This window comes from Ranitomeya variabilis, chromosome 4 (genome assembly GCF_051348905.1).
Source record: "Ranitomeya variabilis isolate aRanVar5 chromosome 4, aRanVar5.hap1, whole genome shotgun sequence".
Lineage (NCBI taxonomy): Eukaryota > Metazoa > Chordata > Amphibia > Anura > Dendrobatidae > Ranitomeya > Ranitomeya variabilis.
In genome coordinates, this window is record NC_135235.1 from 475,523,959 (window position 1) to 475,532,539 (window position 8,581).

At 47.1% G+C, this 8,581-nt stretch overlaps 1 long non-coding RNA gene across 1 annotated transcript in view; it reads left to right on the forward strand.

Moving 5' to 3' along the window:
- Positions 1-682, forward strand: part of LOC143769046 (uncharacterized) — a 44,178-nt gene extending 43,496 nt beyond the window's left edge. The window contains exon 3 of the long non-coding RNA XR_013214181.1: positions 75-682. This is a non-coding gene — a long non-coding RNA (uncharacterized LOC143769046). The remainder of the gene's footprint in view (positions 1-74) is intronic.
- Positions 683-8,581: the final 7,899 nt, after the last annotated feature.

Below are 8,581 nucleotides of genomic sequence, written 5' to 3' on the forward strand. Positions count from 1 at the left end.
ATCTACTGTATTTAACTTTTTCACTATATATAATAAATCGTGTATAAACATTTTTGTTTCCGATTGTTGTCTAGATGACGGTGCTATATTTTGTCCTTGAAGATATGTCCCTGTCACTTCCTCCCTGCATACCTCTTTCTGCCTCTAATCATGCTTTGAGAAGGGAACATGAAGGTGACACTGGCATGATGCGGCTCTGCCAGCAAGGGATTAATTACCGACCTCTCAGCTTGCAGTTGACACAGAGACACCATCTCAAAAGGGGGAGACGAGGCTCAGATCAGAGGCTGTACCTGCCTGGGAGGCAAGCAATGGACGTGCACAGAAGCTTATTACAGGCTCCTGTGTCCCAGATATATATACTACTCCTTTCTCTTCATATCGTAGTGAATGAAAATATAATTAAGTGATAATATCCAAAATTTTATACGCAGTATACAATCATGTTGCTGTCAATAAAATTCAATATTATAATAAAATTAGTTATGGCTCAAGAAACCTCACCTGGACTGATAAGACGTCACATAATGCTAATTAAAAAAAAAAAAGGAAAACTACACATTATAGCAATGTATCCTTACTCTGAAAGTTGTCACCTTAATGCCAGACAACTGCATTTTGAGTGGGCTTCAAGATGATGACATGCAGTACTGGCAAGATTTTTCCTTACTGTCAATCTGTGAAATCTGAAAATACCAACATAAAAATAGTATGTACTATTTAAAAGCCAACAGACATATGTTTTGTTACAGAACACCTAAAACATTAAAAGGGTAAAGTTGTAAAATCGAAGTAGGGGTCTGGTAATGACGGTTTATGCTCTGACTGTTACTATCAACTTGTGCGTTTCTGGAAATATGTGTGAGTGGTCAACCATTGATTCAACAAGTCATACATCTCTTGTATTTTTTATGATAGTCTCCAACAAAGTTTTGGGCATCTACTCTTCATACTGATGTTTAAGTCATCTCCATCAGGTTTAGGGGAAAATATGTATTCTCTCAAATATCATCGAGAATAGAGAATAACCAGTTCAGCCACATAATTTGGTGAGTTCCCTTTCAGATGAGACACATGCAGACACCATTTTCCTGAATTAGTGTGGGATTTCTTTATGTGATAAAGATGGCACAACTCTTTAAATCACTCTTCCTACAAAACAGGCCCCTTGGTCTAAGAGTAAAGGTGCTAGATACTCGTACAGCAGTATGGATTTCTTTCTGGTCTTAGTTAAGAACTACCACTGAGAACATAGAGAAATTATCAAAAATAAAGTGTACTTGTAACTAGGGTTGAGCGACTTTTACTTTTTTGGGGTCGAGTCGGGTTTTGCAAAACCCGACTTTGTCAAAAGTCGAGTCAAGTGAAGTCGGCCGATTATCGCGAAAAGTCGGGGATCGACCGAAACATGAAACCTAATGCAAGTCAATGAGGAAGCATAGTCGGCAGTGAGTGGAGGCCAGGAAAACACCTACAGTGCCCATTTTAATGGCAAAAACATCCATTCTTGTTACTGAAGCTTGTCAATCTTAATTTACTTTATAATAATAGATAGGCATTGGAAATTGGGGGTCATTTGGCTAAAGTTGTGGGGGGTAGGGCTGGTTCAAGTTTTTAGTGGGCCCAGGAAACGTGGACTAAGTCACGGCGGTGGAGCAGTGAGAGGTAAGTATGTCAAGTTTGCAAGTGCTGTGATCCTGAGCAAGCAGGGGGGGCCCACTCATTGGCATTGGCACTGGCACAGGGCCCCTCAAAGTACAGCGGTGTGTTTGCACGGCGGGGGCGCATCCCACCGGCAGCGACACTTTTGCGTACTCTGAGGGGCCCTGTGCCAGTGACGTCGCCAACGAGTATGCCCCCCCACCTGATGAAGGAACCTGCACTTTCATCTGCACCTTCCTCTTTGTCCCTGTGTAAGGTGGTATAGCATGCGGGAAGGGTAACCTTACTTTCAGCAGGGTCAGATTCTGGCTGTGTAGAGTGCAAGGGGAATGTAGTGGTCTGGGTCAATGTACCAGCAGACTCATCTAGCAGTGGCTGGGCAATGGGCAGGATGAGGAGGAAACACAGATATAGGGCCAAAGAATAAAGTAGGCTAAATGCAGTTCAAAATTGGTAACAGGACTAAACAGGCGGCATTGCTTTGTTCAGCAGCAGCAGACACCGTTTTAAGGGCCCAACCACACTAGTAGGCCAAATGCAGTTTAATATCTGCTACTATAGGCCGAAAGCCTAAAGACTGAAGCTCAGCTTTATACAGTGGAGGACAACACCAGGGAGCCGCACACACCGTTAGCAGGCCCCAACCAAAGTTGAAGGCCAAATGCAGTTTAATATCTGGTACTATAGGCCGAAAGCCTAAAGACTGAAGCTCAGCTTTATACAGTGGAGGACAACACCAGGGAGCGGCACACACCGTTAGTAGGGCCCAACCAAAGTTGAATGCCAAATGCAGTTTAAAATCTGATACTATAGGCCGAAAGCCTAAAGACTGAAGCTCAGCTTTATACAGTGGAGGACAACACCAGGGAGCGGCACACTCCGTTAGTAGGCCCCAACCAAAGTTGAAGGCCAAATGCAGTTTAATTTCTGATACTATAGGCCGAAAGCCTAAAGACTGAAGCTCAGCTTTATACAGTGGAGGACAACACCAGGGAGCGGCACACACCATTAGTAGGCCCCAACCAAAGTTGAAGGCCAAATGCAGTTTAATATCTGATACTATAGGCCGAAAGCCTAAAGACTGAAGCTCAGCTTTATACAGTAAAGGACAACACCAGGGAGCGGCACACACCGTTAGTAGGGCCCAACCAAAGTAGTAGGCCAACTGCAGTGTGGCATTAAAAAATACTTAATGAGAGCCTGAAGGTTGAAGCTCGGACAAGGAAACCTGGAGGAGAACACCAAGGAGGAGAACACCAAGGAGCGGCAGACACCGTTACTAGGCCCCAACCAAAGTAGTAGGCCAACTACAGTGTGACATTAAAAAATACTTAATGAGAGCCTGAAGGTTGAAGCTCAGACAAGGAAACCTGGAGGAGAACACCAAGGAGCGGCAGACACCGTTACTAGGCCCCAACCAAAGTAGTAGGCCAACTGCAGTGTGACATTAAAAAATACTTAATGAGAGCCTCAAGATTGAAGCTCAGACAAGGAAACCTGGAGGAGAACACCAAGGAGCGGCAGACACCGTTACTAGGCCCCAACCAAAGTAGTAGGCCAACTGCAGTGTGACATTAAAAAATACTCAATGAGAGCCTGAAGGTTGAAGCTCAGACAAGGAAACCTGGAGGAGAACACCAAGGAGTGGCAGACACCGTTACTAGGCCCCAACCAAAGTAGTAGGCCAACTGCAGTGTGACATTAAAAAATGCTCAATGAGAGCCTGAAGGTTGAAGCTCAGACAAGGAAACCTGGAGGACAACACCAAGGAGGAGGAGAACACCAAGGAGCGGCAGACACCGTTACTAGGCCCCAACCAAAGTAGTAGGGCAACTGCAGTGTGACATTAAAAAATACTCAATGAGAGCCTGAAGGTTGAAGCTCAGACAAGGAAACCTGGAGGAGAACACCAAGGAGCGGCAGACACCATTACTAGGCCCCAACCAAAGTAGTAGGCCAACTGCAGTGTGACATTAAAAAATACTTAATGAGAGCCTGAAGGTTGAAGCTCAGACAAGGAAACCTGGAGGAGAACACCAAGGAGGAGGAGAACACCAAGGAGTGGCAGACACCGTTACTAGGCCCCAACCAAAGTAGTAGGGCAACTGCAGTGTGACATTAAAAAATACTCAATGAGAGCCTGAAGGTTGAAGCTCAGACAAGGAAACCTGGAGGAGAACACCAAGGAGGAGGAGAACACCAAGGAGTGGCAGACACCGTTAGTAGGCCCCAGCCAAAGTAGTAGGGCAACTGCAATGTGACATTAAAAAATACTTAATGAGAGCCTGAATGTTGAAGCTCAGACAAGGAAACCTGGAGGAGAACACCAAGGAGTGGCAGACACCGTTACTAGGCCCCAACCAAAGTAGTAGGGCAACTGCAGTGTGACATTAAAAAATACTCAATGAGAGCCTGAAGGTTGAAGCTCAGACAAGGAAACCTGGAGGAGAACACCAAGGAGGAGGAGAACACCAAGGAGCGGCAGACACCGTTACTAGGCTCCAACCAAAGTAGTAGGGCAACTGCTGTCTTATATAAACAACTACTTAATGAGAGCCTGAAGGTTGAAGTTCAGCTTTTTCAGTGGAGGACAGCGTGATTGAGTGGCGCCGCAGACAGACAAAGGTAGTATGTGTTAACTAAAAAAGTTGGCTCTATGCATTTTTAAATTAGTTACAGGGGTACACAGGCAGCATTGGTGTGGTTAGTGGAGGACAATTGGAAGGAGGGACCGCAGACAGACTTCCTAGGCCTAAAATAATATAATAGGCTCTATGCAGCTTCCATTAGGTGGCAGGGGTACACAGGCAGCATTGGTGTGGTCAGCGGAGGACAATTCGAAGGAGGGACCGCAGACAGACTTCCTAGGCCTAAAATAATAAAATAGGCTCTATGCAGCTTCCATTAGGTGGCAGGGGCACACAGGCAGCATTGGTGTGGTCAGCGGAGGACAATTCGAAGGAGGGACCGCACACAGACTTCCTAGGCCTAAAATAATAAAATAGGCTCTACGAAGCTTCCATTAGGTGGCAGGGGTACACAGGCAGCATTGGTGTGGTCAGCGGAGGGCAATTGGAAGGAGGGACCGCAGACAGACTTCCTAGGCCTAAAATAATAAAATAGGCTCTATGCAGCTTCCATTAGGTGGCAGGGGTACACAAGGCAGCATTGGTGTGGTCAGCGGAGGACAATTGGAAGGAGGGACCGCAGACAGACTTCCTAGGCCTAAAATAATAAAATAGGCTCTATGCAGCTTCCATTTGGTGGCAGGGGTACACAGGCAGCATTGGTGTGGTCAGTGGAGGACAATTGGAAGGAGTGTCTGACACAGTAAGTACTCCGAGTCCCAAAACCTAAATTGATGTTAATGTATCCCAAAAAAAAACAAAACAAAACAAAAAAAGGGTGGCATACTTAGGTACAGGGGTGTGCTTCTATGCTGACTTTCAGACATTGTAATTGGGCTCAAAGTATTTACTGGTGTAAATGTAGGACAGGGCCCCTGACTATTTTAACTAGCATCATACATGTCAACAAATTGTTATTGTCTGTGCCAGGCATGGAAGGATTTCAGCGCATAGACTAAACAGTGGTGGCGCAGCGACAGATAATTTTGCAAGTGGTAGAGCACTGTTTGACCTTGGGGGGGACACTCTCTCCTGGCCGGCGGTACAAGCCCAGGGCTCCTCATGTTACAACGGTGTGTCTGACGTTGGGTGCGCGCCACCACCACCAGAGACACTTCATTGTACTATGAGGGACCCAGTGCCAGTGCCGTCGACCAAAAGTGGGCACACCCACGTCTTCAGACAAACGGCACTCTGACGGGTGCTTGCGACAAGTGGCGAGACCACGGCCCCGTGGGGGGAGTTAGGCCATTTAGGGAGGTGTAAACATGTCGTATGCTGGACAAACAGCAGCTGCTAATTAAGAGATTGGAACAGTCAGTAACACCAGTCCCAAAGCAAGACCTTTTTACAGGAAAGCTATGTGTCAGCCGGGAAAGGTGGGGCAAAATAATTGGAAATCCATGAGTGGTTCATTTTAATGAAGGTTAGATCATCAACATTTTGGGTAGCCAGACGAGTCCTTTTTTCGGTCAGTATTGAACCAGCAGCACTGAATACTCTTTCTGATAGCACACTAGCTGCTGGGCAAGCAAGCTCCTGCAATGCATATTCAGCCAATTCAGGCCAGGTGTCTATTTTGGATGCCCAGTAATCAAAGGGGAATGACGGTTGAAGGAGAACATCGGTAATGGAGGAAAAATAGTTAGTAACCATACTGGACAAATGTTGTCTCCTGTCACTTTGAATGGATGCTGCTGTACCTGTCATGTCTGCGGTCATTGCGAAATCACTCCACAACCTGGTCAGAAAACCCCTCTGTCCTACGCCACTTCTGATCTGTGCACCTCTAACACCTCTGCCCTGTTGCCCCCTGCTGCTCGTGTGAGAACCATCACCGGCGCTGTGTGCTGGGAATGCCTGAATCAAACGGTCTACAAGAGTAGCTTGTTTGGTTGCCAATATCTGTTCGAGGTTCTCATGTGGCATGATATTTTGCAATTTGCCTTTATAGCGAGGATCAAGGAGGCAGGCCAACCAGTAATCGTCATCTGTCATCATTTTTATAATGCGTGGGTCCCTTTTGAGGATACGCAAGGCATAATCCGCCATGTGGGCCAATGTTCCAGTTGTCAAGTCAGTGCATATGCTGGGTTGAGGAGCACTTTCTGGCAAATCAACGTCACTTGTCTCCCTCAAAAACCCTGAACCCGGCCTTGCACCGCCAGCAGTTTCTATTGCCCCCTGAGAAGCTTCCTCATCCAAAAAATAGTCATCCCCATCATCCTCCTCGTCCTCCTCCTCTTCGCCCGCCACCTCGTCCTGTAGACTTCACTGAGCAGACAATGGCTGACTGTCATCAAGGCTTCCCTCGTCCTCGGCTGCAGACGCCTGTTCCTTTATGTTGCGTCAAACTTTGCATCAGCAGACGCATTAGGGAGATGCTCATGCTTAACCCCTTTCTGACATCTGACGTACTATCCCGTCGAGGTGGGGTGGGCCCGGATGACCACCGACGGGATAGTACGTCATACGCGATCGGCCGCGCTCACGGGGGGAGCGTGGCCGATCGCGGCCGGGTGTCAGCTGCATATCGCAGCTGACATCCGGCACTATGTGCCAGGAGCGGTCACGGACCGCCCCCGGCACATTAACCCCTGGCACACCGCGATCATGTACCGGCGGTATAGGGAAGCATCGCGCAGGGAGGGGGCTCCCTGCGGGCTTCCCTGAGACCCCCGCAGCAACGCGATGTGATCGCGTTGCTCCGAGGGTCTCCTACCTCCCTCCTCGCTGCAGGTCCCGGATCCAAGATGGCTGCGGCATCCGGGTCCTGCAGGGAGGGAGGTGGCTTACCGAGTGCCTGCTCAGTGCAGGCTCTTGGTAAGCCTGCTGCACTCTAAGGCCGGCGTCACACTCGGCGTAAGACAATACGGTCCGTATTTTACGGCCGTAATACGGCCGAAATACGGTGAAATGTTCCCAAAATAGTGATCCGTAGGCAGGGTGTGTCAGCGTATTTTGCGCATGTAATGTTGCGTATGCAATCCGTATGCCTACCGTAATGCGTATTTTTCACGCAACCTGCCAAAATGGACATTTAACGGTTTTTGAGGCTGTAATTGATTTAAATCAGCCTCAGAAACCCTATTTAAGGCCTCGACAACAGGTGCCACCCTCCCACATGGCCATTTTGTGCTTGTGCATTTGTTGGTGTATTCTCTCAACCTTTGCAGCATGTCTGACCTCCTACACTTCACCCCAACGCAGCGGGTTTTGTATAACTGGCTCTTGTCACGTTGCTTTGGCCATCCATATCCAGTTATTGCTGATCCGCGAAGGAGGAGAACAAGAATGTGGGTGCATCCTCTTCTAATGAAACGCCAAACTAAAGGCCATTTCAAGAGGCTATATACAGCTCTGCGGAAACATCCCGCTAAATTCTATCTATACTGTCGGATGACTATCACAACATTTGATAGATTGTTGGAGATTTTACGTCCTGGTATAACATATCAGGACACAAGGTTGCGCAAAGCCATATCCGCAGAGGAGCGTCTTCTACTAACCTTACGGTATGTATTACATATTCACCCTCCTCACATAGTGGGGTTTTTTTGGGCAAACAGTTGCTTTTTATCCTTTATTTCCAGGTATATGTGGACAGTAGGTCACAAACATATATCTAAGCTTTACCAAAAGTTAAGAGTCAAGTTGCATTTTTTATGTTTGGCTTTTGAAGACCTTATCCTGCTCTCCAAGAAATAACACAAAATTGGGCCTAGTAATGTTTTTGGTGTACTGGTTTTAACATAACTATTTTTTTTTTGGTTTCTTTTTTCAGCTTCCTGACAACAGGCTTGTCATATGCGGGACTTCACCTGGAGTTTTTAATAGGACGCTCAACAATATCTGGCATTGTCCGTTTAACCTGTCGCCAAATCTGGGAGAAAATGAAAGACATTGTTATGCCTGAGCCAAAGCAGGCTGATTGGATACAAATATCCCGTGGTTACCAGCAAAATTGTGACTTCCCTAACTGCATTGGAGCCGTGGATGGGAAACATATCAGGGTACGTAAGCCGCCGAACTCTGGCTCCCAATTCTATAATTATAAGCAGTTTTTCTCTGTAGTTCTGTTAGCTGTAGTTGACAGTAACTACAGGTTTATAATTGTAGACATTGGGGCCTATGGGCGAACTGGAGACTCTAGGGTCTTCAATTCGTCCATTATGGGTCGGCGGCTACGCGACAACCTGTTAGATCTCCCACCGCCTCAACAACTCCCAGGCTCCAGTGCAGAAGCAGTGCCTTTTGTTTTTGTTGGAGATGAGGCCTTCCAACTAACCAGA